Source organism: Vulpes vulpes, chromosome 2 (assembly GCF_048418805.1).
Source record: "Vulpes vulpes isolate BD-2025 chromosome 2, VulVul3, whole genome shotgun sequence".
NCBI classification, from domain to species: domain Eukaryota; kingdom Metazoa; phylum Chordata; class Mammalia; order Carnivora; family Canidae; genus Vulpes; species Vulpes vulpes.
In genome coordinates, this window is record NC_132781.1 from 93,239,286 (window position 1) to 93,258,415 (window position 19,130).

General features: G+C 36.8%; 1 long non-coding RNA gene and 1 pseudogene across 1 annotated transcript in view; both read left to right on the plus strand.

The window, feature by feature from the left end:
- Positions 1-1,162: 1,162 nt before the first annotated feature.
- On the plus strand, positions 1,163-8,957 carry LOC112921512 (E3 UFM1-protein ligase 1-like; annotated as a pseudogene).
- Positions 8,958-17,461: 8,504 nt separating this feature from the next.
- The window catches only part of LOC112921542 (uncharacterized), a 33,103-nt gene continuing 31,434 nt past the window's right edge, over positions 17,462-19,130 (plus strand). Inside the window, exon 1 of the long non-coding RNA XR_003235259.2 lies at positions 17,462-17,624. This is a non-coding gene — a long non-coding RNA (uncharacterized lncRNA). The remainder of the gene's footprint in view (positions 17,625-19,130) is intronic.

Consider the following 19,130-nt stretch of genomic DNA (forward strand, 5'->3'; position numbering starts at 1 on the left):
AGTGATTTTTTCTTAAAGTCCAAACTGAAAATGAAAAGTTGGCCTGATTTATTTGCTTGCATATATATCTAGAATTTTATTTCCTTTAGTTTTCTTATCCTCTAGCTCCAGTCCCTTGGTGTCCTGTAGGCTCTTCTACAGAGGATAACCTGTCACCCAGATGTGTATGCTTCCCCTCATCCCTACTGCTTATGCTCTAGCTCAAGCTAATCATCTTCTTCTCTACTCACTTCCAATATTGATTTACCACTTTCCACCTAACAACAATAGTAATTTGTTAGTATGTTCATCTACTAGGGCTGCCATAACATAATACCATAGACCAGGCAGCTCAGACAAGAGAAATGTAATTAATTCAGAGTCCAAGATCAAGATGCCATCAGGATTGGTTTCTGATGAGAGCTCTTTTCCTGGCTTATAGATGCCTGCCTTCTCACTGTGTCCTCACATCGTGGAGAGAGGTTGATCTCTGGTGTTTTTCCATCTTCTTATAATCCTCTCAGATTAGGTCCCCACCCTCATGACCTCATTTAATTTAACCCTAATTACATCCCTAAAGGGCCTATTCAAATATAGTCACCTTGAGAGTTAGGGCTTCAATATATAAATTTGAGGGGAAACACAATTCAGTCTATAACTTTTAGATGAATCTCTAAAAAGTTTAAAGCAGATCATCTTTCTTCCCTGTTTAAAACTCCCCATTGGCTTCTCATCACTTTGAAAGTAAAATCCAAACTCCTTACCTTTACTTTCAAAACTCTATGTAATCAGGTCCCTGTCTACCCCCTCTTACCCAGGACCACATTGCACAACTCCAGAAGCCATGGTTCCTACGCAACAGAATCACTGATGCAGGGACCCTCATCTGGATGTCTTGCAGTACATCTTAATATATCATCAGGCATCCTCCCTGTTTGGTCACCTGCAGAGGTGGATAGACACTCCTCATCCAAAGTTCAGTTCAGATGTCCAGACAGAAGGTGCCACACACACGTTCTAAGAAGGTATAACAAGATTTATTACTTACCTATCTGAGATCTTTGAGGGGAGCGGGGCAGGCCTCCCAAGCAGGTCCAAAGTGGCTTTCAAGAGTAAGGAAAGGAGATTGACCTCTGTTTTTTATTGTGGATAGGGATAGGGCTGTGGTGGCTAGGAAAGGGGCATGCCTTGTTTGAATCTCCTGCCAGCAAAGGAGGGAGTGCCCAGCTTTTCTTATCAGGTTGTCCAGATGTGGAACACAAGGGAAGAAGGTGGAGTGAGCCTTTCAGCAATCAGATATCAAAAAGTAAGTCAGAACTATATTCCCATAACTTCTTGTTCTTCAAGTTTTGACTCTTTTCAGCCCTTTGCTCTTGCATATAATTTTAAGGATCATGTCAAATCCCATAAAAAGCCCTGAGAGGATTTTTGTCAGAATTGCATTGAATCTATGTATGAGTTGGGAGAATCATTGACATCTTTGCGATGTTGAGCCTTTCCATCCAAGAACAGTGTGTATCTATGTAACTTTTCTTTTATATTTATTTTTTTAAAAAGATACTATTTATTTAATTGAGAGAGAAAGTCCATGAGAGCACAAGCAGGGTTTCGAATGGCAGAGGGAGAGGGAGAAGCAGGCTCCCTTCTAAGCAGGGAGCCCGATGTGGGATCCTAGGACTCTAGGATCATGACCCAAGCTGAAGGCAGTCAACCAACTGAATTACGCAGATGCCACTACTATTTCAATAAAAACAAATAATTTTCTCCATCCAGGGTTTTTATAGTATTTTGCAATATGTATGTTACATTTTTTGTTGCTTTTATAAAATTATTTTATATAAAATTATATTTCCAACTGAATTATACCTTATCAGGCAAGATAATGCTCTTTATCAGGTTAAGGAAGTTCCCTTGTATTCCTAGCTTGCTAAGAATTTTTATGAAGGATAACTGTGAACTTATCAAAACTGTTTCTTGCCTGTTAGTATGCCTTGTACTATTTTGTTGAAAGCCAGCCATGATGTACTGAGTAAAAGGAACAGTGATAAATAGTCCTTTAGTAACGTAGTGATAAAGTGTAGGAGGAAAAATGTTCTAGAATCCTGTGATTAGTTCTCAGTCTTTTATTGAGCCTGTAACCCTGGGCTGTGAACTTTACAAGTGGTTCTCAGATTTCCCTTCCCACCCTAGATGGAACAGGCTGGCCTGAGAAGGCTGGAGTTGTGTATTTTGCATCCCCCACATGGAATACCATAGGATGGCTCAATTTGGAGTTTTCTTTTTTTTTTTTTTTTAAGATTTTATTTATTTATTCATAAGAGACAGAGAGAGAGGCAGAGACATAGGCACAGGGAGAAGCAGGCTCCATGCAGGGAGCCCGATGTGGGGCTTGATCCCAGGACTCCAGGACCACACCCTGAACCAAGACCTTCAACCACTGATCCATCTAGGTGTCCCTCAATTTGGATTTTTCTATTGTCTCACATAGGAAGGTTAAAGCCAGGTGGAGTTGGGTATTTTCCTTTCTCAAGGTTGGTTAAGCTCAGATAAAATTCCCAAAAGGTTAGCCTGTGTTAAAAGTTTCTTTTGAGGGCAGATCTTATTATGAAAAACAAAATGCTCTGAGGTACTTCAAAATGATTATTTTTCTCTTCTCTCTGTCAGAAACAGGAAGGGTGTTTTTTTTTGTTTGTTTGTTTTGTTTTCTCTCTGATATTCAGTATGAGAACTTGTAGGGCTCCTGGAGGTAAAAAAATCGCCAAGATGTAGAGGGTCTTCGATGACTGGATACCTACAGTTTTAAATTCTCAGACTTGTCCACACTGAGCCCCCAGCAATTCATCAGTTATAAGTTTAAATTTTTTCTAAATCCTGGTACTAGTTCTTGTGGATGTTTCTGTTCTAGTAAGTTGTAATTTTCTATATTTGACTTGTCTTTCTCTCTAGGTTTGGGGGGGCAGCAGTTTGGTGTGGTCTCACTGTTCAGACAGATCTAAGAAGAGTCATTGATTTTTCAGTCTATCTTTTTTACTTGTTGTTAGGTTGAGGCAATGACTTCCAAGTTCCTTGTATGACAGTCTGAAAAACAGAAGCTTTTTATGTATTTTGATGCCATTTTTTAGTTTGCTTAAACTTTAGAAATATTATACAAATTTTACCTTTAAAATGACTCTCTTTTGTCTCTACTGAAACTTACTGTTCTAGTGTGTTCTGTCTAATGTAGTATGGCCACCTCAGTTTTCTTTCGTCTTTAAAAAATTAATTAATTTTTTTGAATGGTATTATATTGGTATATGATTTTCCATTCTTTCACTTTCAATATTCCTGTGTCCCTGTGTTTTAAGTATGTTACCTGTAGACAGCTATATTTTTTTTTCAATCTCATTATCTGGTTACTTACTGCTGAATTTAGTCCAAAGGCATTTATTATGATTATCTATTATATTTAAACTTGTTTCCATTATTTTGTTTTTGTACTTCTTCTGTTCTTTTTACTTTTCTCCTTTAAAAATTGAGTATATGTTCTTTGTTTTTAAGTTTAATTTGATTTTATCTACTCTGGCATTTATACACTTTTTCTATTCTTTTAGTGGTTACTGTTACAATTCTATCATGTATATTTAATTTGCCAAAATCTAAACTCTCCCAAACGACATAAAACACTTAAACTTTGTTTATTCTTCTCCAACTTATACTCTTGTTACCCAGTATTTTAGGCCTGTTTCTTATTTAATCCTACAAATTAGCTTTATATTTTAGATAGGTGGTATTTATTTATGTAAACATGTTTACAATTTTACTTATTCTACATTCCTGCTTGCACTTCAGAAATGCTTCAGTTTTCCATCTTTCATTGTATAGATTTCTTGATAGAATCCTATCATTGTTTGACTCTTGGAAAGTATCTTTATTTTGCCATAATTCTGAAGGATGATTTGGCTTAATTCTGGAGTATTATGGTTATATTCTCTCAGCATTTTGAAGACATTCTATGGTATTTTAGTATCTGGTGTTACTACTGAAAAATTGTTGTTAGTCATATTGCCAATCCTTTCTGATTGATTTGTTTTTCCCTCTAATTCCTGTCTTTCCATTTGTTTTAGATGTTCTGTAGTCTATCATAACAGGTTTATGCATGAATTTTTCTTAAATTTGTTCTCTTTTGGATATTGTGTCCTCAAATCTGTGGATTTATGTATTTTTATCAATTCTGGAAAATTCTCAACAACCTCTAGCCAAATAGTCTCTCTTTGATGTCCTAGTATGCTCCTTCCTCCTAATGAGGTTAATTAGATATACAAAGGACGTTCTCATTGCTATCCTCCTATCTCTTAACTTCTGTGGCAGAACTAGCCATTTGTCCACATTTTCTAGTTCCCTTGCTATTAAGTTTGGTCTCAGTTCTGGCCAATGAGTTTAGATAAAGGAGTGTAATAAACCATTCCTGTACGTGAAAATTTCCCATATAAAAATATAAATATTGGCAGATTGAATTCAGTCATAAATAAAAAGTATGATACACTAAGTGACTATAATGCACTATGGCTAAATGATGTCTATACCAGAAATGCAATGTTGGTTTTACATTTAAAAATTAGAGTAAGGGGGATCCCTTGGATGGCTCGGAGGTTAAGCGCCTGCCTTTGGCCCAGAGCGCCGTCCTGGAGTCCCGGGATCGAGTTCCGCGTCGGGCTCCCTGCATGGAGCCTGCTTCTCCCTCTGCCTGTGTCTCTGCCTCTCTCTCTCTTTCTGTGTCTCTCATGAATAAATAAATGAAATTTTTTTTTTAAATTAGAGTAAAGAAGAAAGAAAAATTTATGGTCATCTCAATAGATAAACTATATCTAGCATCATGCTTAGGTGAAATACTGTTTTCCCCCAAATTATAGAGCAAATCAAAAATTTATAGTATTAAAATTTACATAAAACATTACCCTGAAAGTCCTATCCAGTGTGTTTAAGCAAGATAATAAAATCTTGAAAACCCTGGGGACAAACTAGTTAAAGAGGTTGAATGTTGATAAGTTGCCCAAATTTGAGAAGAATTTTTACCAGGAACACTCTTATTTTCCCAGATACACAGCAGCATACGCAGAGGCAAAGATATTACAGATAGACATCACAATAGTGCATTTCTATGTACTGACAATAGACAATCTGAAAGGAAATTAAGAAAATTCCATTTATAATAGGATCAAAAAGAATAAAATTTTTAAGGAAAAAAATCTAAACAAGGTAGTAAAAGACTTGTGCACTGAAAACTATAAAATGTTGCTTAAAGAAGTGAAAGACCCAAATAAGTGCAAAAAACATCCTGTATTCATGAAGTGGAAGACTTCATATTGTTAAGATGTCAATGTTTCCCAAAGAAATCTACAGCTTCAATTCAAACCTTATCAAAATCCCAGTGATGGTCTCTTTTCTCTTCGCAGAAATTGACAGATCTATTATTCTAAACGTCATAGGGAATCTCAAGTAACCCTGAATAGGGTTTTGTCCTTGGAAAAGAACAAAACTGGAAGACTCACACTTTCTGATTTCAAAACTTACTGCAAAGCTATAGTAATCAGAACTGTGGCATGAAGACAGACATAAACAGCAATGGAATAGAATAAAGTCTGAAAAATAAATCCTCATATTTATGGTTAATTTATTTTGGACAAGAGTACCATGACCAGTGGTTGGGGGAAAGGAGATACTTTTCAGCTAACGTTGGGAAAACTGGATATCTATATGCAAAAAAAAAATGAAGTTGGACCCTTACCCAACCTAAAGAAAACATAAATAAATGGATACATGTACCTTGTTTGTGGATTGGGAGTTCCACGGTGTTACAATGTCAATTGTTCCCAAATTTATTGATAGATCCAATTCAATCCCAGTCAAAATCCCATTAGGATTTTTTTTTTCTTTTTAGATATTGACAAGCTGACAGGCAAATGAATGGGAGGAGTCAAAACAATTTGGAAATCAAAGAAAAATTACTACCATTAAGACAATGTTGTACTGGTGAAAAGATAGGCAAACAGACTGAACAGAATGGAGAACCCAGTATAGACCCATCTTTGAAAAAGATGCAAAAGTAGTTAGAGAAAGGATAGTGTTTTCAACAAATAGTGCTCAAAAGGTTGGATGTCCATATGCAAAAAAAAAAAAAAAAGTCGGCCCATAATTCATACTTCATATAAAAATTGATTCAGAATGGATCATCAACCTAAATGTCAAACATTAAAGTATAAAACATTAAAAAAATAAATAAAGTATAAAACATCGAGAAGAAAGCGTATAAGAAAATCTTTGTGACTTTGAGTTGGGAAAAGAGTTCTTAGATATCACAACTAAAATAAGATCCACAGGAAAATGGATAAATCAGACTTTATCAAAACTGAAAACTATGCTTTTAAAAGGAGGAAAATACAAGGCACAGACTGGGAGAAATGTTTGCAAATCACAAATATGACAGATAAGTGGTGTTCAGAATATATAAAGAACTCTCAAAACTCAACTATAAGAAAACAACTCAAAAAACAAATTGGCAAAAGATTTGAATGGACATTTCATCAAAGAAGGTATACAGTTGACAAGATGCTCAGCATCCTTAGTCATTAGGGAAATGCATACTTAAAAATATATTGAATCACTACTGATTTATTAGAATGGTTTATTTTTTAGGTTGACATGTGGTCAGTTCTTTGGCAGCTGGGTGAGTAAGGAAAGGACACTTGCTAGGAGATCCGGTGGTTGGTGGCTGATTTCCAGCGCGCACAGCTTGCCGAAGCCATGCAGAGGTTGTCAGAGTGGAACTGTGTTGAAATTGTGAATAAGTTGATTGCTCTGAAACAGCTAGAAGTAGTTCACAAACTTGATGGGAAAGAATATATTACTCCAGCCCAAATTAGTGAAGAAGTGAGAGATGAGCTATATGTCTGAGGTGGTCAAGTAAACATTGTTGATCTGCAACAGGTGATCAATGTGGATCTGACTGATAATGAAAATAGAACTAGTGGCACTGTTAAATCAGAAAAAAACATGTTCAGCTAGTGTTGGGACAACTGATAAATGAGAACTACTTGTATTGATTAGCAGAAGAGGTAAATGATAATTAGCAGGAAAGTAAGTGGTCATGTCACCATATCAGAACTATGATCTTCCTGGAAAACTTTCTGACACCAGCACTAACTCAGTGGCTAGGCTGAATTATTAATGAACACATTTATCTTACAACAGAGGAGTAATATTTACTGAAGCTTTTGTAGCCTGACATAAAGCATGCACCATCCACGGACCATTCTGGCTACAGCAGTGAATTCTCTGATTTCAAAATCTGGATGTCAAGAGCAGCTGCTCTACTCCGTGCTTGGGAAGCTTGTTAATAGTGGACATTTATGAGGCAGTGTGGTTGGTGAGAGACGGACACGGTGGTGTTTGTCCCTGACATTTACTCCAGAACAGAGTGCTTGGGCAGAGTCCTTTTTCAGGCAGAATGTCCAGACTTGGATTCCTGGGTGCTGTGATCTACATAAAGAGAAGATAAAAGGCTACATAGCTCTTGTGTTTTGAAAGCAGCTTGTGTTGGTCATGGACCTGAGGATCTCGTGGAAGCATCAGCAGAGGGAGCCTTGAGCTCTGGAACATGGTTAATATTGTACCTCTGTTGCCCACACCTTCATCAGTTGAAGAGGCTGCTGTGTTGCTTCCACTGGTGATGAGAGCATTCAGTGAGCAGGGTGCGGCGCGGGCTTTAGTGACACTGTTGCAGTCAGCGGAAAACTTATCAATAGTTATTGATAAGCACAGAACTGTTAAGGGAACTGACGCACCAAAAAACTGAAAAGGAATTTGAAAATAATCCTATTCCTTTAATCAGGGAAGAAGACCTCCATCTTAGAAAGCATTCATATGAGTAAAAAGGATAAAAAAGACGAACGAAGGAGAAAAGCAACAGAGAGCAGTGGAAGTGTGGGAGGAGATGGTGGTGGCAATGCCAGAGAGTGCAAAGCTTAAAAAACATCTAGAAGAAGGGAAGAAAAGATGATGATCATGAGGATGAGTCATCTCACACCAGTAAGAAGAAACCAGAGATCACTTTTATGCTCCAGGATGAGCTTGAAGACTTTTAAAGAAAACACATGCAAGATGCCCCTGAGGAGTTTGTTTCTGAACTTGCTGAGTGCTTGACAAAACTTCTTAGTAAAATTTATCTCGAGGTGGTATGTTCTTCTGCCTCTGGAACTAGTAGAAAGCGTACAATCAAGGACTCGTAAGAAGATCCTGCTCTGATTCTGCAGCTCACACTGAGCCCTGTTTCAGTTCTCTGCCCTCAGTATGCTCCGTGCAACTGGAAGATGTGTTTCCCAGATCACCACTCTTCTAAACAGGAAAATCCCAGAGGATTAGAATATGCTTCTGGTAAAGTATCAGGGTTTGGTTGTAAAGCATTTAGTTAGTCAAAACAAGAAGACTAGGGAGATGATCCTTGGAGTGATGAATTAGACAAAGAACAAGAAGATATCACTAGTACTACCCATCAAGGGCTTCAAGAACTTTCTTCACCCATTAAAAACTTGTTCTCAAATCCGGGAAAACATCTCTGACAGAGGAGTAATGATCTTAATTTACTTTTGTCATGTTGTAAACACTTTTCCCCAAGGTTTAAGATGAGTGGTTACCAAGGAGTATTCACTTCCGAATCCCTAGTCTCCACAATCTGGCTTAAACAGTGGTGTTGTACAGGCACCTGGGTGGCTCAGTGGTTGAGTGTCTGCCTTTGGCTCATGTCATGATCCTGGGGTCCCAGGATCAAGTCTTGCATTGGGCTCCCCATAGGGAGCCTGATTCTCCCTCTGCCTGTGTCTCTGCCTCTCTCTCTGTGTCTCTAATGAATACATAAATAAAATCTTAAAAAAAAAAAATAAACAGTATTGTTGTATTCAATGGTAAATCTTATAAAAATGTGAATTTTTTGTAAATTGGGTTCAACCATGGAAAATTTCTTTTTTACATTATAATTCTAAAACTTATAATTTCAGGTTTATTTTTATTTTCAGATGCTGAATGAAAAACAGATTTTCTGATATCTTTCCTCTCTAGAAAAGGACTCATTTGTTATGTTGTTAAATTTCAGGTGATATTATTATATTTACATACATATTCAACAGAAACTTGAAATGTGGTCATATTTTTTTAAAAAAAAAGAAAAAAATTCCTTTTGTGTCAAAAATGAAAACCATGTATTTGAAAATTAATAGAGAATACCTCAAACTTAAAATATAGAAATTTGCAAAATTTATTTTAAATATCTTTAATTATTTATTTGAGAGAGAGAGTATAAGCAGAGGGGTGAGGGAAAGTATCTCACGGGCGCTCAATCCCAGGACTCTGGAATCAGGACCTGAACTAAAGGCAGACACTTTACTGACTGAACCACCCAGGCCTCCCCCATTTTGCTTTTTATTACTAAAGCCCTTGCTCTTATTTCTGGCAGGTAGACAGCTTCCCATCTCACCCACTTTTATGTGGTTGGGGGTTTCAGGGATGCCTTCATAGGTACAGAGGAACACCAGAGAGGCCCATCCATTTCTTGCTCTATTCTAAAACAAGATGCTAACAAGAGTGAGAGGAAAAACTGAGCTACTTCTTAATAGATGAAAGTTGCATTTTAATATTAAAATAACTGAAAATGTAATATAAGTATTTTATTTAACCCAATTTGCATTTCTAAATTTTATTTTTTATATCAGTAGTCACTCTGGCACCTAATTCTTTGTTGTAAGAGGATCTAGAAGTACACTGATGTCACTGGAAGTTTTTTTTTTTCCAAAAATGAAAATCCTTATAAGAAAATAGGTATTCTTGTTTTCTGAAGACTATTAGTTGTTACAAGTACCTAAGATAGTTCCTTCAAGCAATAATTTCAATAAAATAGGCTTTAAGCAACAATTTATTCTATATCAAAAAGAAATTTATTTTGGGAGTGCCTCAGTGCTCAGCTAGTTGAGGGTCTAACTCTTGATTTCGGCCCAGGTCATGATCTCAGGACCGTGTGATCGAGCCCTGAGTCAGGCTCAACACTCAGCTCAGAGTCTGCTTGAGATTCTGTCTCCCTCTCGGTGTGCCCCTCCCACTCATGCTTACTTACCTGTTCTCTCTCCCAAATTAATCAATCAGTCAATCTTTAAAAAGAGACTTATTTTGAATCTAATAGTAAGTTAAATCTCAAATATCATTAAAGTACAATTTTATATAATTCCTTATATGGCATTTAAAACTTTCTGTTTCAGAATGTTTCAATACAAATGATCAGTCTACCTCTACTCTAATTCTAGATAAAGAATTAATACTGAGTGAAAGAAATTAATATAATTGCTAACTAAGTGTTATCATTAAAGTTGATAGGAATGTAACATAAATTTTAAAATGTTTTTCCATTAGTGTATTTTCATGTGGGCAAAGGAAGAAAAATGACAAATCCTTTGTGACCACAAACTCCAAATAGTTTATTCAGCTTTCAAAATATTGAACACCCAACTTAATGTTCTATTCAATCTTTAAGAACCTTATCACTTATGTTTCAGCAGATACCAAAGTAATCCCATTTGTGTCAAACTAGATCATAGACAATGAAGCAAACAAAATCATTATGACTTTCTTAACTTGTAAGAATGAAAATATGAAAGACAGCCAAACAAATAAAAAGAAAACCATACTTTTTCATTTATCAAAATGGTTGTTATTTTTCCACAGTAAATAAAACCAGTTTTTATTGTCTTTATTTGAAAATAAAGTCATTTGGCTGATTTTTTATGTAAACAATCTTAATTTTACCAATAAAATAAAAATCCTTAAATCATTACTATGATTTTGATGGGCAGATTTAAGAATGTTATTAAAAATACAGTTGCCTGGGACACCTCGGTGGCTCAGTGGTTGAGCGTCTGCCTTTGGCTCAGGTCATGATCCCGGGGTCCCAAGATGGAGCTTCCTGCATGGAGCCTGCTTCTCCCTCTGCCTGTGTCTCTGCCTCTCTCTCTCTCTGTGTCTCTCATGAATAAATAAATAAATTCTTCAAAAAAATGCAGTTGCCTGTTTCTATTAAATTTTGTGGTACTTTGAAAAACAATGGTTTATTGTTTAAAAAATCAGAGAGCACACCCAGTGCTGGCAAAGATGAGGAAGAACTTATAGAGTGCTGTTGGGAATGAAAAATGGTACAGGTATAACTACTTTGAAAATCAACTTGCTAGTTCCTTATAAAAGGTACATTTGCCGTATGATCCAGCAGTTTCACTCGTAGGTATTCACCCAAGAGAAATAAAAATTATGTTCACATCAAAACCTTTACGTGAATGTATAAAACTTTACATTAAAAAAGCAGCTTTATTCATAATCACCAAAACCTGAAAGCTACTCATACCCCTTTAGCCTGATGTCTGGATAAACAAATTGTGGTGCATTCATACAATGGAATACTATTAATAATAAAAGAGCTATTGATACATGTGACAATATGTGTGAATCTCAAATATATTTTCATATTTAAAATATTTTAAGAGGGACGCCTGGGTGGCTCAGCAGTTAAGCATCTGCCTTTGGCTCAGGGCGTGATCTGCCTGTGTCTCTGCCTCTCTCTCTCTGTCTTTCATGAATAAATAAATAAAAATCTTAAAAATATATTTTAAGAATCTTTTAAAATGAATTGCTGAGCTGGCATGAATGATCATAATTATCAAGGATGATGATTTATCAAAAAGATTTCCTACTCCACTGTTATTCAATTTGTGTTCTGGAAAAAGCAAAACTATGTCAATGGAGAGCAGAGGCAAAAATATAGCAGTGGTTGTGAGTATTTGGTGGTTGGGGGATGTGCTTCAGTACAAAGGGGTAACACAAGGAATTTTTGAGGGGTGATAGAACCGCTTAGTATTATGGTTATCGTTGTGGATACATTATATGTCTATTCTATATATTTTGTTTCACCCCCGCCTCCTGGTATCAACATTGAGTTAATTCTTTTTTAAGATTTTATTTATTTATTCATGAGAGACAGAGAGAGAGAGGCAGAGACACAGGCAGAGGGAGAAGCAGGCTCCCCATAGGGAGCCTGATGCGGGACTCGATCCCAGAACCCCGGGATAACAATATGACCCAAAGGCAGGCACTCAACCACTGAGCCACCCCAGGTGCCTTGAGTTAATTTTTCTTTGCTATGCAATTTCATGTGGTGAGTTTATTTCTTGATTGTCCATATATTGAGGTTATAACTCTTTGAGATTTCAGGTTTCTGTAATAGATTTCCTGCTATACTCTCCATTTTGGAGAGTATTATTACTCTTAGTTGGGGTTCTTCAGAGAAATCGAACCAATAGAATATGTGTGTATGTGTGTGGAGGCTTGATCTCAAATCTGATGGGGTAAGCCACCAGATGGGAGACGCAGGAAAGGACTGACTTCGAGTCCAAAGGCAGTGTACGGGAAAACCAGAAAAAGTGGAGGTGACAGATGGAATCTAAAGGCAGTCTGCTGGCAGAATCACCTCCTTCTCGAGGGAGGTCAGCTTTGAGTTCTATTCAGATCTTCAACCAATTAGATGAGGCCCACCCACAGTACGGAGGCCAATCTGGTTTACTCAAAATCCACTGATGTAAATCTCATCCCAAAACACCCTAACAGAAACATCCATAGTAATGTCTGACCAAATATCTGGGGAATGTGGCGCATCCACACTGACACATAAAATTAATCATTACGTGTCCTATCTCCAAAGCCCATGTGGTCATTGAAGCAGAAGTTCAAGTCTCTAAGGCTCAGCAGAAACATTGAGGATAAAAGTCTATTTTATTATATTTTTTACTTCTGATGAATACTTTCATTCATGCCAGTTCAGTGATTCATTTAAAAGAATCCTTAATATTTTTATTTTTCAGTTGGGAAAAATTGCTGCCGTTTTCTTTACTTCAAAATACCAAACTGGTTTCTATTTAGGAAACTTGCATTAACTGTTTTCTACGCCTAATATATTCATCTCCATTTTGGTGGATCTCCTTGTCATCTTTCAGCTTAAAAGTACTGTCAAAATTTGCCCAGCAAACAGATCTGCACATGCATATCACAAGTTCTTTTACACGGTCTCCAATGTCTCTCAAATCTGGGGGAATCTATTTGGTTTCGGTTTTCCAAGTCTTTTACACAATCTCTCAAAGGCGTTTCTGCCCTCTTAGTCTTCTTAACATGAATGCCATGAGAGAAGGGTTTCAACTTTCTGTCTTAAAAAAAAAAAAAAAAGATAGCTGATCATTAGAGGTTAACCCAAAGTCATGTTTAACACAGGATCCAAACATATTGAAAGAGGAGTGAGGAAGGCCAGTCAGAGGCCTCGCCGAGTGCTTGGAGGGTCTCTTCTAGACAGAGAAGGGGCCAGAGGTGTGGAAGCCAGTTGCTGTGACCAGGCGCAGAGTCCGCATCCCCAATGGCAGTGCTCACTCATTCTTCAGCAACCGTTGGTTGAGCACCTGCTGTGTGTTATTTACTTTATAGAAAATTATTATGTCTGACCTTTCCCCTGAAATGAGCTTGAAGATCTACCCCTTTAAACATGATGCAATTCTTTAGTATATACCTTGCTAACATATATTATTATCATCAGCATAGAATGGTTTTTTCTCCATCAGGGCTTATGGAAATCTCAAGACATGACCTATCACACTCTCATTTTATCGATGAAGGGAAGGATGCAAGGCTATCAAAGGGCTGCCTGCAATTTACAGGTGAAAGAAGGAAAAATAGATTCCACATGATTCTGTCCCTCATTTCACCAGTTCCTTCTCTGTGAAGCAGCTTGAGAACATGAGGGAGGCCTTTGTCCATTGGAGCTGGAAATAATGTCTTGCAGCCCTGATTTTGGGTTTCTAATTAGTAATGCTATTTTAATCACCCCCTGCTGAATTTTTTTTCATGGAACTGAAATTACAAGGCCTGTTTCTATTTCCTATACTTGTTTAAATGCTCTTTTGCTCTGCTACCGTAGAATGCAAAAGAGGAAGGTTTTTAATTTTATTGTTATTGGTTTTTTGGTATCAGTACATTTCATTTCATTTTAAAATAACTAGAGTTTGGTTGATGAGGGTCTCAGATTCTTTCAAGAACAGGCTGAAACAGTTAATACTATCATTGTCCTGCAGAGGGAGCTCAGTGTTTCTTTTTTCTTTTCCCTCATTGTATTGGTTAATGTAGGAGGTTTTAGAGCTATGTATCCATCACACTGTAACTTATGAACTATATATTTTTAAAGAATCAAGCTAGGTTTTGTTTTATCTACTGCTTCTCTATAAAGTGGATTGCCACTCTGGGAGTGGAGAGCAGTTCATAGAGGGTTTTAGTCAAATGTGCTCTAGAAGCTTCTGGAAGGCTCTGGAAAATCTCTCTTCTAGGGATAGGCCACAGGAAGTCTGGCTTGCAGAGACCTGGGCATTTTCGGAGTCTCTAGGAAGACCTGTTGCCTTTTCTGTATAGTTTGCCATCTGCCCTTTAAATTAGTTTTTAAGAATTATACATGTAATCCATGCTCACTGTAGACAATTTTGAAAATTGAAAACACATTACAGAAGAAGAAAAAAGTCACTCATAATATATAACCCAGAGCCACCCCATTAATGTATTTCCTTCTAGTCTCATCATAGAGAGTGTTAGTACCTAAAACATTTTAGGCTGAGCAATTTTACTTGAAAAATCATGAGCATTTTCTCACTGAAATGCATGTTAGAACAACTTCCTGAGCTGAAGAGGGTCAGGGCACGGATGGCTTGGAATCCACAGAAGGTTCTGCAATTGAAAGCCAACTTAACTGAAAATAAAAACCTCTCTCAGGGCCACAAATTCAGCTGATGATCTGAGGTTCAGTGGTTTGCTCTAGGGGTGCTGGTGGCTCAGTTTCCCAGTCTGTCCTACCCAGATGTTGAAAGTCCAGTTCTTGATCTTTATGCTGTCTCTGTGATGGCAAAGCACAGTTTTGGTCACAACCATGTGATTCCATGTGACGTGGCAGGACACACCTAACTTTCGAGGCAACAGATGTTGTACTAGGAACTGCACATTGGACACAACCCAATGTACCTGCCCCTGGCCCCATATAGCCCATCTCCTTTTGTGTATCTGGTGGAGATAAACAGAGTGGAGACTGTACTGCTGGCACTCACTAACGTCTACAGGGAGAAAAATATGAAAATTTAAAAAACCTGTTGCCCATGCGTTTCTTAAAGAGGAGCTATTTCTTTGCCTCAGGGAAACTAGAGTTTAGGAAAGAATTGAGCATTGTGGTCTCCTAGTGAGAATGGAAATACATGCAGAAACCTCCCAATTCTGTGACATTTGTGACTTGTTTGTTAGTCTTCTAGCTTTGAGCGAGTGGACCCTTAAAACACTGCAAGCAGGATGCCTGGGTCTGATTTCCAGATGCCCATTCATTTCTTTATATGAGGGAGAAACAGACAGGATGATGGGTCAGCATAGATCATGCTCCTTGATCCTTTAGCCCAATTAAGTGCCATACAGGATTTGACTTTATGAGGCTTCTTTCGGTATTTGCTGAGTAAGAAAAACAATTCTTTTTTCCTTAGGTTAAAATCACTTTACATGAATCCTTAGTACCTATAGGAAACTCTTTTCCCCCCTAAAAACCAGAAAAGCAATAATCTACTCAGAGCTTATGTTAATGCATTTAGATCAGTAAATGGGGTTCTAAGAAAGTAGTTTTTGATGACATAGATGCTTTCTAAATTAATTAAATGAAATCAGTGGGACTTGATCCTGGGACCCCGAGATCATGACCTGAGCCAAATGTAGATGCTCAACCACCCAGGCGTCCCAGGCAACTGTATTTTTAATAACATTCTTAAATCTGCCCATCAAAATCATAGTAATGATATAAGAATTTATTTTATTGATGAAAGTAAGATTTTTACATAAAAATCAGCCAAATTATTTTATTTGTGAAAAAATGAGAAAAGACACAAATTACTAATATCAGAAATGCTTCCCTGCTTTACTAAGTAAGGTCTGCTTAGATTCTCAACAATTAAGTGTACTAGAATTCATAACAGATAAAAAGCTAAACTCCATTTTAAGAGCAGCATTTTAATTCAAGGAGAAGCACACCTTTTGTAAAGAGTTTTGGATGCTCTTGATCTATGTACTACTTTTGTATGAATTGCTACAAAGTCCTAGATAAGCCAGAAAAGGTAAAAAATGTGGTGCTTTGAAAAATGTCCTCAGGTTTGCTGAGGGTGTTTCCTGAGGGTGTGGTTGAACCTGAAAGGGCTGTCAGCCTCCTTCAGACTTGAGTGCTGAAAAATGTGATGAAATGTGCTTTCAGCAGGAAGCATTTTCTAAACTTCCATTATACTGGGTATTTCCATCCAAATGACACTGACAGTTCACTGCTTAAAAAGTTAAGAATAGAAAGTAATATTGTAGGTGAACAGTTCCAATGTGCCTCAGCCTTAATTTCATTATAGTAATAGGAATGGATGCTGGAGAGCTTAATTAAAGATGGAGGGACTTAATTAAGAATCTAAATGAGTTGCAATCAATTACTTGAACATTTGTTAGTATGCAAGAGCTTATCTATGGATCAGAGAAGACTTACTCTCAGACATAGAACTTTTATAGTCTTGCCAGAGGAGGAGATTATGGTTTTTAATTATGTCAAAGGCAACTTTATTGTTGTGATCTTTATTAACAACAACAACAACAAAAAAAAAACCACAAAAAAACAAACAAAAAAAACCCACCAGAATTGTGTATTGGAAGAGGCCGATTTAATGGACTTCCTTGAATTCAAGATTGCTTGACCTGAAAAGATGATGTCTATCACATGGTAGGAGTTCAGTAAACATTTGTTGAATGTATTTAATGGATTGCTATTGTCTCCCGCTGTAGACTGTACACCTGGGCCCATTTCCTCCAGTGACATAAAGGAAATACCCATGTAACTCCCCAAGTAATTTAGTGTCTTCTTGGATTGGACCAAGGGCAAGAGGCTAGGCAGCTGACCCAGAATAACAGTTGCCAAGAGATGCAGCTGGACATGCGGGGGTTGATGGAAAAGAACCTGGCTAGCTTAGGTGCTGTGCAAATGTGGCAGCAGATTAGGCGGGACCAGGAAGCCTCAGAAACAAAGATGCTTCCTACTAGGCAGGCAGAAGATATCTTCTCTCTGACCCCCATCCACCCCACCAGCCACATCGATTTCTTTATTATTGAAATTACAATTTCTTTGTTTCAAATTGCATGAGAAATATCTGTTCCCTGTAGAAATATGAAGAGTAAGCAAAAAAAAAAATCCTTCTATAATCCTGGGATTAGAGATTGTTAATATTTCAACGTATTATGCATTTTGGCTTGTTCTTGCACCTAAATATGTTTGTGTATAAATATGATTTTTATACTAACATACGCTTGTGTGTTTACAATATTAGGATATATGCTGTTTCATATGGTTAATGTTATTAATATACAATATTCCTTAACATGTTTTTTTTTTTTTTTTGCTGACCACATAATGTAACAAACATGTGTGCCATGGTTGTTCTGGAGAATCCAGCCAAATTTGTGAAGAGAGGGCATGGGTTTCTTCTCTTCATGGAGGAGTGGTAAGGTTCTGGAAGAACGTGTGAGGTGGGAAAACATTGTGGTAGCCATTTATGGAAAATCTACCCCAGTCAGTGTCCACTGCTTACATTGGCTGTCACACCAGCTGCATAATCTTACCTGTTTTCCAATTTCTTTCTCTCTTCTATAAAAGGTCAATCAGTGGAATGATGTGAGATTCAACATAGGAGATGAAAATAGAGCTGCTAGGTTCACACCAAGGGAGAGTACTCCAAGAGGTAGTGTGTATGCCACAGTGGTTTTTACCAAATTTTCGGCACTGTCACTTGTGCTCATGGCCTTTGACTCTCAACTGTGATGAGTGTCCCAAAAAATCATTTTGAAATTGGAGGAGACAAACCACTAAAATTAAAAACTTGAAAGAAAGAAAGAAAGAAAGAAAGAAAGAAAGAAAGAAAGAAAGAAAGAAAGAAAAAAGAGAGAAAAGAAAAAGAAAAAAATGGGAGGTTCTTTGATTGCTAAGTGACTTTAGGCAAGTCACTAAATTTTCTGTGCCTGTTTCCTTATCTGTAAAATGAGGATAATAATAATGCCTAGCTTATATAGTTATAATGGAGATTAAAATGTATTAGTAAATAATTTAGAAAAATGCCTGCTAGTTAGTAAACTCTTAATAAATATGATCTTTTAGTAGTAGTAGTAGAAGCAGCAGTGTTAGTAATTTAGCAACTTCTAATGATTGGATATTTAGATTTCATGTTTTTGATATCATACATAATTCATTAGAACATCCTTATTGATAATTTTTGCGCATGTCTGATTATTTACTCAAAGTTAATTGCTAGATATGCCTATTTTAAGCCTCTTGATACAAACTGTACTCCAGAATACTTGTTCCATTTACTTACAGTCAAATTTTACGAGAATGCCAATATACCCACTCCCTTCAGTACTAAGGATTGTCATTTTAAAATCCATATGTGAATTCATTTTTTCTTTACTAGTGAAGCTGAGAATTCTTTCCACATGTTTATAGTCAGTCATACCGAGTAGTCTTCTGTAGGTTGCATCCTTTTTCACGGATTGAATTAAATCTAACATAAGTTTAATCCATTCATATTTACTTACTGTTATATTTTAATACATGTTTTATATATCCCACATTTACTGTGATTTAAGAACTTTTGTCCTACCATATTTTTTTGTGTTTTCTGTTTATAATACATATACATATTATATGTAAATTTCTTTTTAATTTTTTTTCCTGCTTTCTGCTGGAATGATTGAATTTTATTAATTCTCTCTCTCTCTCTCTCTTTTTTTATTTTGCTTCTGTTGCTTTAGAAGTAACACATTCTATTTCTATTTTTTGTGTGTGTGTTCTTACCTTCCAATTTTTAACTCATATCTCAGTTAACAAAGTCTATTCTCATTTTCTCTGCCTTCTTGCCTCATGCACAGTCTTTGGAATGTTTCACTTTCTATCCCTTCTGACTCTCCTCAATCAAACATCATCATTGTCTGGTATTTTATCCCACTCCTTATGT